At 41.9% G+C, this 15,863-nt stretch overlaps 1 protein-coding gene across 1 annotated transcript in view; it reads left to right on the top strand.

Annotated features, from left to right (window-relative positions):
• The first annotated feature begins 8,838 nt into the window (after positions 1-8,838).
• MC1R (melanocortin 1 receptor) overlaps positions 8,839-15,863 on the top strand; it is a 38,886-nt gene continuing 31,861 nt past the window's right edge. The window contains exon 1 of the mRNA XM_056525975.1: positions 8,839-9,338. The gene's annotated coding sequence lies outside the window, so the exon portion shown is untranslated. The remainder of the gene's footprint in view (positions 9,339-15,863) is intronic.

Here is a 15,863-nt window from a genome sequence, read left to right as displayed (position 1 = left end):
CTTGGTTTCTGTATCTAATTGGGGCTCGAGGACCAGGGCCCATCCACAGCCTGCACCCACTGCACCTATTCCTGTTTGAGAGTGCTGCTCCACCTGCTTTTCTATATATATATATATATATATATATATATATATATATATATATATATATACATATATTTGTGGTCGTTGCTACATGACTGAAATGCGTAAAACCCTAATACTAACCTAACAACCAACTGTAACCAATAATCTATCAACCTCAACTAAGCAGTTTGGAGTGTGCCATAACTGCGGCATAAAGAATATGCCTGGAAAAGAGGGCATACCCTGTGGTAAGAGTGATGGAATGAAAAGAAGGGGGGGCGGGTGGGAGCGAAGAACCCACGGCGTCATTGAAGGGAGGAGAGCCGTGAGTTTTATAGTCATCCCGCTCCTCCCACAATTACAGGCCAGCTGCGCAGGCCTTTCCATTTGTGGTCGTTGCTACATGACTGAAATGCGTAAAACCCTAATACTAACCTAACAACCAACTGTAACCAATAATCTATCAACCTCAACTAAGCAGTTTGGAGTGTGCCATAACTGCGGCGTAAAGAATATGCCTGGAAAAGAGGGCAAAACCCGGATTTAAACAAACATTTGTTTATTGCGGATTACAACACAAGAGACTGGAATGCGCTAGCCATTTCTTTGCGAGGGTTAGGGAAATACTGCATGTAGCATCCGCATTTCCAACATCCTAATTACATGATTACGTGGGCTGGGACCCCGTGCTTAGAATTGGCTGTAGCTGCGCCAATACGGAAGGAGTGACCGGATAATGAAGTCGGGACTCCTCCCAGCGACCTGACCGAAATGCGTAAATGTTTGATGAACTGAGAAGTAGTTAGCGGGTTGAACCTGAAATGGAGTAAAAGGTCGTCAGCTGATAGGTTACACAGGCATTCAACAATTCACGGAGGACTGTGACAGGACACCATTTGTGCACGGTGGGGAAAACCGAACAACCACAGTTTGACCCGGTGACGAGGTCTTGGTCTGACTGAGGGACAGCTGGAAATGATCAGAGACATGTGACAGCTGACTGACCTTAGGAAAGGGCGCGTTAATGGTCCGAGTTGTACACTCACCCGGTCTGAGAAACCCATAACAGGCAAGGTACATGGCCGCTTTTAATGTGAGGCTATCACGGATACCCAATGGTGTGGAGTCTAACAAGTCGGACAACTGCCTGAACACGTTGCCTGTGATTGGTTGTCTGACTGGGCTGCGAGGGACTTCCTTCTCAAGGATGCCCTTCAGAGCGGACTTCACCAAGCGAGAAGAGAGTAATGAGTAACTACGGGTATTGGTCAAGGATAAATGGTGTTGGATACCGGCTAGATAACTCTTAATAGTATTGTGGGATAAATGCAGTGTGGAATGGCAAAACCCGACATATGCTAATAGGAAGGGAACTGAAATCTTGTCGCCCTCGGCGTGCTTGGATCTGGATTTGGAAAACGAGTTCCACGCCGTACCATAAATTTTTGCGTATTTGCGGACAAGGCATCTGCTGCAATATACTGGACTCCTTCAACGTGAGCACATGTGAAAGTAAATGTATGTAGTAGGGACAGCCAAACTAACCGTCTAGCCAAGCTCATTTATCTATAACATAGCTGACCGTCTAACACCAGGACAGAGAGAGAGTATCCGAAGACTTGACGGATGAGAATTGTATACGTGACTGGACCTAGACAAGTATGTGCCCGGTGACAAGAGCGAAACGTTATACAAGTACCTTAACAACCTAGAACACCCTGAAAAGCATCTTTAGGAACGAGACTACACGGAGAAAGGAGCGCATCGACAACGCAAGCAATCACAACCTGAAAGCGTGTCAGGTTCATGAGGTGATTACTTGGACAACAATAATCAACTCTTTAAACCAGGACAGAGGGAAAGTATCCGAAGACGTGTTGGACGAGAATCGTATGCGTAACCGGGCCTAGACGAGTATGCGCCCGGTGACAAGTGCGAAACGTTATACAAGTATCATATCAACCTAGAACACCATGAAGCACATTTTTGGGACATGACTACACATAGAAAGGAGCGCATCGACAACGCAAGCAATCACAACCTGAAAGCGTGTCAAGTTCATGAGGTGATTACTTGGAGAACAATGTACGACACTTTAAACCAGAACAGAGGGAAAGTATGCGAAGACGTGTCGGACGAGAATCGTATGCGTAACCGGGACTAAACGAGTATGCGCCCGGTGACAAATGCGAAACGTTAAACGAGTACCATATCAACCTAGAACACCATGAAGCACATTTTTGGGACATGACTACACATAGAAAGGAGCGCATCGACAACGCAAGCAATCACGACCTGAAAGCGTGTCAGGTTCATGAGGTGATTACTTGGACAACAATAAGAAACTCTTTAAACCAGGAGAGAGGGAAAGTATGCGAAGACGTGTCGGACGAGAATTATATGCGTAACTGAGTCTAGATAAGTGTGTGCCCAGTGGTAAGTGCGAAAGTTCATACGAGTACCATTACAACCCAAAACATCGTGAATTCCGTTTTTGAGAACGTGACTAAATCATAAAAGAGGTGCACCGACGACACAAGTAAACACAACCTGAAGACGTGTCAGGTTCATGAGGTGATTACTTGGATACTAAAACAAATCTTATCACCTACGTGTGGCGTTATTGCTGTTCTGAAGGTGTGTCAGTAACAACCGTGCAACGTACTCCCTGCAGGCGTGGGAGGCATGATGGGTATACATCACCTATGTGTGGCGTGTCAGTCATAACAATTATGCGACGTACCCTTTCTGTAACATGACAGGCTTAACAGGTAAATACCACCTATGCGTAGTGTCAGTGTCGTTCAGAAGGCATGTCAGTACCAACGATAATGAGACTTACCCCGTCTGCAACGGTTTACTGGGTCAGCCCCGCCTGTGCGTCGTGTAATAGTCGTTCTGAATATGTGTCAGCAGCGACAACTGCTATGTATCACCCTGCCTATATAAAGATGCGTGCAGAACGACTACGTGTGAAACTGTCGTGAACCGCTAAGCATGGCTATACCACCAACTTGATGAACCTATACTCGGGCCAACCATAAACGCGTATAGGCCACCAGTGAATGCCTGAAGCTAACCACGACCTGATGGCAGAGAATATGCCGGCAAGTAGTAACTATTATAACCACATACCTGCGTACAGGGCCACACCCCATGTGCTGTATGAGCATGTGCGCTGCACAAAACTGCGGGCGTACGAACTTCACAAATAGCGCAAGTGCATGTACAGAACCCATGCCACGAGTGCACACGCAGCCTGATTCCCGCGTGCACCCGAGTAATATAACCCTCCAAACACGCGTGATACAGGTCCTGCGAGCGGGTGTGCAGCACAAACCTTATGAGTGCATGCTCAGTAGTAATTCTATGAGCGTGGGCCATGTAATACTATAAACGTGCGTACAGTGTGACTCGTATGAGCGTGTACAAAGTATGAATCCTATGAGTGTGTACAACATGACTCCTACAAGAGTGTGTGTAGTATGAACCCTGCAGGCGAGTACAAGCGTGTATACCACGTAAACCTACGAGCAAGTGTACAGAATGGATGCTACATTGATATGCACCGCATGAACTTTATGAATTATGCAAGCGAGTGTACCGTATAAAAGCTACCGCGAATGTACTGCATAATCCTAACGCGTGTAAAGTAAGAATCCAACAAGCGTGTGTACAGTGTGTACTGTGTACAGCATGAATCTTATAAGTGTGTACGCAGCATAATGCTACAAGTATGTATAAGCGTGTGTATAGAGTAAATGCTACAAGCATGCACCCCCGAACTATGCGCAAGTGTGAGTGCAGTATGAATGCTACAAGCAAGCGTACAGCATGAACCCTAAGGGTGAATGTACAATATAATCCTACAAGCGAGTGTACAGTATGAAACCTGTAGGCAAGTAAACGGTATAAACTCTACAAGTGTGTACTGTATGAATCTTACAAGCGTGTGTGCAGTATAAACCTTACAAAGGGGGTGTACAGTATGACCCTAAAAGCGTGTGTACGGTATAAAACTACAAGCGCGTAGAGAACGAATGAACCCTATAAGCGTGTGTGGCGTATAAATGTTACCGGCATGAATCCTACCAACGTGTATGGGTACCAGGATGTGTACAGCATGAACCCTACGGCATGATTCCTATAAGTGAGAATCGTAGCTTCACAACAGCTGGAGGCACACCGCCCGGAAACACAGAAATATAAATAAATGAAAAGTAAACTGTGAGGAAGTTAGTTAAGAGACAAAGATTGGAAGTGAGCGCAGCTGTTGGTGTAGCGTGCCTTACACTGACCAGATTGGCAGCTGTGGGGGTGAAGCATAAGGCCACAGGGTGGGGCGGAGCGGTGAGTCCAATTGAGTGTAAAGGTGTGCGAGTCTCAGTATACCGGAGACACATATAGATCCTCCCAGCAGCACAGAACTAAAAAATGTGATAATGAAATATATGTGCAGGAGGCTGTTCACATAGAGCGGTAATGATATGCATGTGCAGGAGACTGTTCACATAGTGCGGTGATGATAAACATGTGCAAGAAGCCTAACACATAGTGCGGTAATCATATACATGTGCAAGAAGCCTAACACATAGTGCGGTAATCATATACATGTGCAAGAAGCCTAACACATAGTGCGGTAATCATATACATGTGCAAGAAGCCTAACACATAGTGCGGTAATGATATACATGTGCAAGAAGCCTAACACATAGCGCGGTAATCATATACATGTGCAAGAAGCCTAACACATAGCGCGGTAATCATATACATGTGCAAGAAGCCTAACACATAGTGCGGTAATCATACACATGTGCAAGAAGCCTAACACATAGCGCGGTAATGATATACATGTGCAAGAAGCCTAACACATAGTGCAGTAATGATATACATGTGCAGGAGACTGTTCACATAATGCAGCAATCAAATACATATGCAAGAAGCCTAACACATAATGCGGTAATGATATGCATGTGCAGGAGACTGTTCACACAATGCAGTAATCATAGTGCAGTAATGATATACATGTGCAGGAGACTGTTCACACAATGCAGCAATCAAATACATATGCAAGAAGCCTAACACATAATGCGGTAATGATATGCATGTGCAGGAGACTGTTCACACAATGCAGTAATCATATACATGCGTAGCAAGCCGTTCACATGGCGCGGCAATGATATGCACGTGCAAGAGGCTGTTCACATAACAAAGTAATCGTATGCATGTGCAGCAAGCCGTTCACATAGTGCGGTAATGATATGCACGTGCAGGAGGCCGTTCACATAGTGCGGTAATGATATACACGTGCAGGAGGCTGAACACATAATAAAGCAAGCCATAAGAAAACACATACATGCGCAGCAAGCCGTACACCTAGTGCGGTAATGATATGCTCGTGCAGGAGGCTGTTCGCATAACAAAGTAGCCATATACATGCGCAGCAAGCCGTATGTAATCATATGCAGCTGAAAACTGTAAAATGCTACCGGCGAATGCCGAATGCCGATATATAATACAATAACCTGGGGCCGGGCTGACCAAGGGTTTCCCTGAACTCCGGCTCACCTCCGGAGTCCGGGAACCGCCAGCGTTACCCCCGGTCAGCCACAGCCACTTACCACCACCATGCCGGCTGAAGCGAGGTTCCTGTCAGCTGACTTGTGCAGTCAGCTGACCGGTGGGAACGTGACTCCACTTCCTGCCGACATCACGTGACAACCCTCAAGCAAAGAACCCACGGCGTCATTGAAGGGAGGAGAGCCGTGAGTTTTATAGTCATCCCGCTCCTCCCACAATTACAGGCCAGCTGCGCAGGCCTTTCCATATATATTTATATATATTTATACAGGAAAAATCACTGCAGCATGCACAATTGAAGTGAATGGAGTGTAGCTTTATTCCATGTGTTAGAATAAAACTACATTCCATACACTTTAGTTGTGGTGCTGTGGTGATTTTTCCTATTTGTATACATATGTGGCCCTGGAATTGGGACATCTCACCTATAGCACCGAATGCTACTGCTCCCTTGTGTAAAAGTGCTGTTTCTTCTCTCCCTGTTAATATATCATTTTGCAACAGCTGGAGTCTACACCCCTCAAGGAACGTAACAAGAGTTACACTGAGTACTTACACCTCACAGGTTTTTTGAACAATGGGCCGTAAAATTTAAATAATAAGACTTTTAACACTGAATTGCTGGTGTTACCCCTTGCTACGGCCGGCGATATGCTAAGCGCAGTATGACTCATCGTCCCCAAGAAGCAGACCGGCTCCGGAGTATCGGGAAACTGATAGCAGCGGAACGGGGGAACATCGGAAAATGAGTTAAAGTTTGTTTTGTTACTTTTTGCAGCCTGGCACAGGGGATTATGAAAAATTTCCACTACAGATCTCCTTTAATTAGATCTTCTTAGATCTGTGATGTTTAGACCTCGGATGTAGGAGTAACGAGTGGTTATTTGTCTATGTATATTCTACACTTTGTTTCAAAAGAAAAAGGAAAAAAAATTAGAATAAAAACGAAAAAAGTGGAGAATTCGACAAATGGTAAGTCCCTTTTTTAGCTTGTCTAAACCTTAAAGGACATCTGCAGCGTGATTAACACTTATCCCCTATCCCCAGGATAGGGGATAAGTGTTTGATCGCGGGGGGTCCGACCGCTGGGACCCTCTGTGATCTCCTGTACGGGGCCACGGCTGTCCCGTGCAGGGGGCGTGTCGGCCGCAGCATGACGTTTCGGCCGGCACGCCTCCTCCATACATCTCTATGGGAGAGGCGGGGAGGCAGCGTTTGTGCCTCGCCGCTTCCCCCAATAGAACTGTATTGGGATGGGGAGGAGATGGGGCGTCACCGTTGACCTCTAGGTCGACGCTACGCGCCTTAGCGTTCACTATGAGCGCTAATGGCGGCGCCCCGTTAGGGAGATCGCGGGGGGTTCCAGCGGTAGGACCCCCCGCGATCAAACACTTATCCCCTATCTTGTAGATAGGGGATAAGTGTATATTGCGCTGCAGTTGTCCTTTAAGCCATAACAAAAATGCTCTTAGCCCTTGGAATTTTTAGAAGAATAGCTGGGAAGGTTGTTATTATGGATGACTCTGTGATCTGTAGCCTATTTTAAACTTCTATTGATGGGAGGAGATCTGTTGTTCACCATGAATGACTTGTCAACTACAGAACCCATCAACGAAATCCAACATAAAATATCAACGTTTCTACAAATTAATGCCATAGGTTGTCATTTGTCAGGCTTATTTGTGTCAGGAAAAGGTTTTGATGGTTGGCAAAAATTGTTTAATTTGGATGCCTTATTATCCAATCAAAATATCTACTGTATGGCCACCTTTACTCTAATAAGACTGAAATCTAACCTCTGAACCTGGCGTTAACAGAGAACAGATAAAATATAGCTTATTGTTACAAAAAAGGATATTTGGTCTGCTAAGGATATTTTCGTATTTAGTTAGAGTTAATACTCCCCTCATGCTTTAAAGTATACATGTCACATCCCACAAAACCTAAGAAAAAAAAAGTTATATGTTACTCAGTACCCAATCCTGATCGTGCAAATATAAATTTTTATGGGTCTAGGACCTATATTTCTCTCACAAATACCTTCTATCTGTTGCTCACTTGGTTTGTCATTCTGTGTTTTAGAGGGGACGAGTTCTCACTCTGCATGACTCCTCTTCCTCCCTTGTACTGGGTCTCTTCATCCAATCACTGCAAACCAACTCTGTAGCCCTTCCTCCCTGCTGCAGTCTGAAAGGGCAGGAGTGATCACAGAGGAGTACTAGTTCAGCCCTCACTTACTGAACTTTGTCCATGCCTGTGGACAAAGATGATGCAGCAGCCAGACAGGATTTTGTTCCGGATGGGGTGTTTTTATATAAGCCATGATTTCTACAAAAAGGAAATTAAATTTATTTATGAAGTATATTAGTAAGGTTAATGTTTTGCCAGGATGTACAACATGTAAGAAGTTTTTTAATCTGACAGTGCCCATTTAAGTCCCACTGCCCATAGAATGTACACACTTATTCCATAAAATAGGAAGAGAAGATTAAGTCATTCAAGGACACATTAACAATGAGTTTAGAAAATGACATGCAAAAAAGAATACAAAAATGGTATCCATGGCAAGGAACATACAGTACATTAATAAGTATGTGCTTCATGCTTAGGTGGTAAATGAAAGGGGTATCACTAGGTAGATTCTCAGGCAACTTCTCTATCTACGTTGTGCATGTCTGGGGTCCAAATTAAGATTGGTAGAGACAGGTAAGTGAGCAAGCATGAAAATTTCACAACTTGAAGTGAAATATCATCCGATGCTTAGACAAATCTGATGCTTAGCCAAACCATGCTAAACTCCAGTTATTGCAGCTCAAGGATCTATCAATAGGCAAATAAACAGTTTTTGGTAAAACAGTGAAGTACATTGTGGAACCGTAAACACTTGGTAATTCTATTATACAATAAACAGTGATCTGTTACAAAGCTGTGATCAGTAAACACAGAGACCTACTGTCATAAATTCTGAACGCAACAAAATGTAATCTATAAATACCCAGAAGTTCATTAGAATGTGTTTATATATATATATATATATATATATATATATATATATATATGATAAAAAAAATACAGATGACCCAGTTGCTTGTTCTTTTAATTTAAGAGTGGTGGATTCTTGTTGAATGATTTTGATGGTTTCATAACCTTTGACTGCCTCTGGCCGCCCCAGTCATGTGTGCCTGTCCTGGCATTCTAGGAGGGGCTCAGAAGATGCCTTAAAGGATACACTCTTTGTCCTCCTCTCATCTAGACAAAAAAATCTTTCTCAGTAGTCGACAGTGTGTGGATTAAGATATTAAGACGAGAAAGAGCCAAAAGGTACGTGGAGTGAATGAATCCTGCTGGGAGTACTCTCAAGGCACAGCCTGTGTCCTCCACCACCATCTGGACTTGCTGTCAACGAGAGAAGGTTGGAGATTTTATCTACTGTGAGTCTACCCAAGCAGAAGGATATTATCCTGGTATGTCAGAAGCACAGTGGGATACTGCCCTGCGCACAAGCGATTGCCCACAGAGCAGAACTATAAAAAAACTGTTGCAATTGACAGGGCATTGAAATGTACAAGAGGAACCAAAAGAACTGAAAGCATTGATTCCCGACACATTAAGGGAGATATTACTTGGACGGGTGCAAGAAGGAGAAGCCAACACTGATTTTTACTACCAAGGCCTTTTAGTCCCTATACAAGGTAATAGAACTTATTTGGCACTGCTGGCATTTGCACAATACAAAACATTATGGTATCTGAGGACGTTTGGAAGTAATATGGTCATTTTTAGATCATTAAGGTATTATCCAAAGATATTATCTTTGATGGGGACCATTTAAAACAACATGGGTGTAATGCAACTATCTAATATTAAACTGACTTTGGGACACAAGTGGGAAGACTTTTCAAAACCTTTACAAAATAATAGTGGAACAGTTCCCTATAGAAACCAGTTACATTCCAGCTATTGTTTCTCAGATGACTTTTGTAAAATGATAGCAGTGACTTGAATGGTTGCTAAGAGCACTTTTCCTTTACATCAGTTTTGATATCTCTCCTTCAATATGGCACAAACATAGTTGTGTCATTAATTGTTTGGAATCAATAAAATATCATTATTCCTTAGGTTCTATTAGACTTTGTATATACAACTCTATGTATACAGACCACTAAGCAGCCCCAACTTTGTGATCTTAAGTTTTCTATAAAGTAAGTCCATATGGCAGCCTATGCAGATCAGATACATTCCTCATTGTACATTTTGAATCCATATAGGCTGTCGATATGTTACAAAGGACCTAACTTGAACATACAGCATGCTACATTATAAGGTTTGAGTGATGTGAGAGAAGTTGATGCCTTCAGTAGATGTGGTTGGTAAAGCCACAGCAAGTGAATTTAAGCATGTACAGTATATTTGAACATATACAGTATATTTGCTTAGATAAAAGGAAATAATATAAGAGCAGATTAGATGAGTAATATTGTATTTTTGTACTAAAATGTTATGTTTCACTGTGAGCCCAATATTTAGAAGGTATGAGTGAATTAAGACAATTTTGGCTTCAATTCGAGCTTTCAATAGGCAATGGACACAGAAAAACAATGACTGCAGCTGAATTTCTATTATTTCCCATAGAGGACTTTGCAATGAAGTTGTAAATGTGATATTGTAAATACCTGATCACTTTGACTGTTTATTGACTGTACTTATCCCTATGATTTAAGGGGATATGACAGATTACCACAATACTGTTATACATTTTACAAACCAATTGTATACAAGTGGATTTTATCTGTCACTTTTCTTATGAATTTGAATATATGTATACATTGTTCTGTGTGTCACACTGATATAAGTGATGTCAGTGGCATTCTACTCAAAGAACAGTAAAGCACTTGGTAAAATGACACTTACTAATCTTACACTGCACACTAGAAGTGGTTGTAGCCATATAATAATCATTAATGATCTGGTTATTAACCACAGTTGTTAGGCTGGGTTCACTCGCTGTGCAGTAATGCGGCCAAAACTGTTCTGTCACGCAGGGTATCATGGTTTGCAAATTGTCAGTGATAAGCGATGTCATTGTTATTAGCTATTAGCTAAACCGCGTGGCTATAAATAATCAATCTTATTGTAGATGTGGTCAATTAGAAAACTGCATTGACTTGCTAGTCAGCGTGTTTTCAGCTGTACAACAGGGCCCCCACATTGTAGCTCACAACATGTAAACCGAGCCTAACAAGTGAAAACACATGAGCTGTTGGTCACATGTGTCCGGAATGTGGCAGCTAACCAGTGCACCATTTTGCCAGAACACTTGTGTGCCAATTGCCTGCTACATTTCACCTGTGTGTGGCAGACAGCTTGTGTGTTTTTTTACCCCAATGATGTTCATTATGTCTATGGGATTTGAATGATCTGCCTGTAAGTCACTATTATAACATTTACTTCTTTGTCTCAGAGCGATGGAACTGCTGCTATATGAGGAGTGTATTAGTTAACTGTATAAACAAGTTGGTTATTCATCTGTATGTATTGTTATCAGGGCTGGTGTAAGGATTTTTGCCACCCTAGGCAAAAGCTAATCCCCCCCCCCCTTGGCTCCACCCTTTGACACGCCCTACCTTACTACTGGGGTGACAAACTGTAACAAACCCCCTCCTTATGTAATCACCCTACTACTATGGTTACATACTGTAACAAAGCCCCTCACCATGTAATCTCCTCACTATTGGGGTGACACACTGTAACAAACCTCCTCCTTATGTAATCTCCTTACTACTGGGGTGACACACTGTAACAAACCTCCTCCTTATGTAATCTCCTTACTACTGGGGTGACACACTGTAACAAACACCCACCTTATGTAATCACCCTACTACTGGGGTGACACACTATAACAAACCTTCTCCTCATGTAATCTCCTTACTACTAGGGTGACACTGTAACAAATCATCTCCTTACTACTGGGGTGACACAATGTAACAAACCTCCTCCTCATGTAATCTCCTTACTACTGAGGTGACACACTGTAACAAACCTCCTCCTCATGTAGTCTCCTTACTACTAGGGTGACACACTGTAACAAACCTCCTCCTCATGTAATTTCCTTACTACTGGGGTGATACACTGTAACAAACCTCCTCATGTAATTTCCTTACTATTGGGGTGATACACTGTAACAAACCTCCTCCTCATGTAATCTCCTTACTACTGAGGTGACACACTGTAACAAACCTCCTCCTCATGTAGTCTCCTTCCTACTGGGGTGACGCACTGTAACAAACCTCATCCTCATGTAATTTCCTTACTATTGGGTGATACACTGTAACAAACCTACTCCTCGTGTAATCTCCTTACTACTGGGGTGACACACTGTAGCAAACCTCCTCCTTATGTAATCTCCTTACTACTGGGGTGACACACTGTAACAAACCCCCTCATCATGTAATCACCTTACTAATGGGGTGACACACTGTAAAAAACCTCCTCCTCATGTAATATCTTTACTATTGGGGTGACACAATGTAACAAACCTCCTCCTCATATAATCTCCTTACTACTGAGGTGACACACTGTAACAAACCTCCTCCTCATGTAGACTCCTTACTACTAGGGTGACACACTATAACAAACCTCCTCCTCATGTAATTTCCTTACTACTGGGGTGATACACTGTAACATACCTCCTCCTCATGTAATCTCCTTACTGCTGAGGTGACACACAGTAGCAAACCTCCTCCTCATGTAATCTCCTTACTACTGGGGTGACACACTGTAACAAACCTCCTCCTCATGTAATCTCCTCACTACTGAGGTGACATACAGTAGCAAACCCCCTCCTCATGTAATCTCCTTACTACTGGGGTGACACACTGTAACAAATCTCCTCCTCATGTAATCTCCTTACTACTGGGGTGACACACTGTAACAAACCTCCTCCTCATGTAATCTCCTTACTACTGGGTTAACACACTGTAAGAAACCTCCTCCTCATGTAATCTCCTTACTACTGGGGTGGTGACATACTGTGGTAGGGTAGTTACAGTATAGGTACCTATCGGAGGGTAGTATATTGCTATGGACACCTATGTATAATCCAACACGATACATGCTACCATCCTATAGGGGTCCATTGCTATATACAGAAGGCATACACCTTGTTGAATAAGATAATGGTTTACACAGTTTAAATCATATTTGCTGACATTTTAGAAGAGACATTCTGAAAGAGGGTTTGTAAAGTGGTGCATGACATCCTATTACTATTGTCCATAACAATTACCCAACCTGTGGTATTTATATTCCAAATAATATTAAAAATAGCCCTTACACCAGACAACCTAAACATATACAGAATCCATATCAGATTCACTAAAGAAATACGGAACTTACGGAGCGTCTAGTGTTCCTTCTATCTCTGAAGTAATAAAGAGCCGAAATCAGAGTCGCCCATAAAGGTGTTATCCCATGTTATACCCCCCAGACTGTCGGCATTAAAACAGTAAACCTCTACTTACCTCCTGTTGCTACCCTTGTGCCTCTGGTATTGATGCCCGTCGTGTGGTCTTCTTCCTGGTGCCAGGGTTCAATACATCACATTGCCGCTCAGCCAACCAGTGGCCAAGGCGGTACATCACTATGGCTGGCAATTAGCTAGGCGGCGGTCTGAACAGCGGGAGGTAAGTAGAGGACTATTGTTTTATACACTACACCTCTGTTTCCCAACCAGGGTGCCTCCAGCTGTTGCAAAACTACAACTCCCAGCAGGCCCGGACAGCCAAAGGTTGTGTGTCTGGAGGCACCTTGGTTGGCAAACACTGCACTACACAGTGGCCATAGTTCTGACCACCCCTACTTCATGTCATAAACAGAGCATTTACATATCTATTTACACACTGCACCGATACAAATGTATATACACAAATCATCACATACCCACATTTATAAAAGCAAATACATATACTGCACCACAGAATCACAAACTGCTCAGACAATACTCCAATCTCCCATTGGCATTTTGTCTTACTTGCCTGGATTCCTGTATCTTAAAGCTTGTGGGAGTCAGCAGGGGATGGGGGTAAAAGCCATTGCTCCTGTAATGTACAAAGAATAGAGCAGGCCAGACTTCAGAGGTCATTAAAGGGGTACTCCGGTGAAAAACTTTTTTTTTTTTTAAATCAACTGGTGCCAGATAGATAAAGAGATTTGTAAATTACGTCTATTAAAAAAATCTTAATCCTTACTGTAGTTATTAACTGCGGAATACTACAGTGGAAATTATTTTCTTTTTGAAACACAGAGCTCTCTGCTGACATCATGACCACAGTGCTCTCTGCCATTTTAGGAACTGTCCAGAACAGCAAATGTTTGCTATGGGGATTTCCTTTTATTCTGGACAGTTCCTAAAATGGAGATGTCAGCAGAGAGCACTGTGCTCGTGATGTCAGCAGACAGCTCTGTGTTTCAAATGGAAAAGAATTTCCACTGTAATATTCAGCTGCTAATAAGTACAGGAAGGATTAAGATTTTTTAATAGAAGTAATTTACAAATCTGTTTAACTTCCTGGCACCAGATAATAAAAAATAAAAAAATAAAAGGTTTTCACCGGAGTACTTCTTTAATTAGCATGAATACAAAAAACACAACAAAAATTGGGTTACTGTACACATCAAAATATATTAACTTAAAAGTTATATGGTATGATCCAGTTGCTAATAGTAACGCACTCAAGGAGCAAATAAACCCAAATAACTACAGCTAGTATGAACTCCCATACATATTAGGACAACAAAAGAAAATGGAGTCACTTTATAGAAATATACAAAATCCAAAATTTATTAAATCACATATACTTAAAAAACATTGGAGGCATAACACACTCAATGGGGGATAGAAAACAAAAAACACCAAGGTGTCACCCTGTTCCCACGGGACCGTGCATTGTTTAAGTATGTATTTACTACTTTAGGGCTGTTTTTCTTTTTCTTTGTAGCTCTCCACTATATATATATATATATATATATATATATATATATATATATATATATATATATATATTATGTGTTACTACTTTTAGTGAACGGGGTATAGTGTGACACCTTGGTGTTTTTTGTTTTCTATCCCCCATTGAGTGTGTTATGCCTCCAATGTGTTTTTAAGTATATGTGATTTAATACATTTTGGATTTTGTATATTTCTATAAAGTGACTCCATTTTCTTTTGTTGTACCCCTTTAACCCCTTAAGGACTCAGGATTTTTCAGTTTTTGCACTTTCGTTTTTTCCTCCTTACCTTTTAAAAATCATAACCCTTTAAATTTTCCACCTAAAAATCCATATTATGGCTTATTTTTTGCGTCGCTAATTCTACTTTGCAGTGACATTAGTAATTTTACCCAAAAATGCACGGCGAAACGGAAAAAAAATCATTGTGCGACAAAATCGAAGAAAAAACGCCATTTTGTAACTTTTGGGGGCTTCCGTTTCTACGCAGTGCATATTTCGGTAAAAATTACACCTTATCATTATTCTTTAGGTCCATACGGTTAAAATGATACCCTACTTTTATAGGTTTGATTTTGTCGCACTTCTGGAAAAAATCATAACTACATGCAGGAAAATGTATACGTTTAAAAATCTTCTGACCCCTATAACTTTTTTATTTTTCCACGTACAGGGCGGTATGAGGACTCATTTTTTGCGCCGTGATCTGAAGTTTTTATCGGTATGATTTTTGTTTTGTTCGGACTTTTTGATCACTTTTTATAAATTTTTTAATGGTATGAAAAGTGACCAAAAATGCGCTTTTTTTGACTTTGGAATTTTTTTGCGCGTACGCCATTGACCGTGCGGTTTAATTAATGATATATTTTTATAGTTCGGACATTTACGCACGCGGCGATACCACATATGTTTAGTTTTCTTTTTTTTTACACTGTTTTATTTTTTTTATGGGAAAAGGGGGGTGATTCAAACTTTTATTAGGGAAGGGGTTAAATGACCTTTATTAACACTTTTTTTTTACTTTTTTTTGCAGTGTTATAGGTCCCATAGGGACCTATAACACTGCACACACTGATCTCCTATGCTGATCACTGGCGTGTATTAACATGCCTGTGATCAGTGTTATCGGCGCTTGACTGCTCCTGCCTGGATCTCAGGCACGGAGCAGTCATTCGCCGATCGGACACCCAGGAGGCAGGTAAGGGCCCTCC

The sequence above is a fragment of the Hyla sarda genome, chromosome 6 (genome assembly GCF_029499605.1).
Source record: "Hyla sarda isolate aHylSar1 chromosome 6, aHylSar1.hap1, whole genome shotgun sequence".
NCBI lineage: Eukaryota > Metazoa > Chordata > Amphibia > Anura > Hylidae > Hyla > Hyla sarda.
The sequence above is the reverse complement of the archived record's forward strand: the minus strand, read 5'-3'. Positions and strand labels throughout refer to the sequence as shown.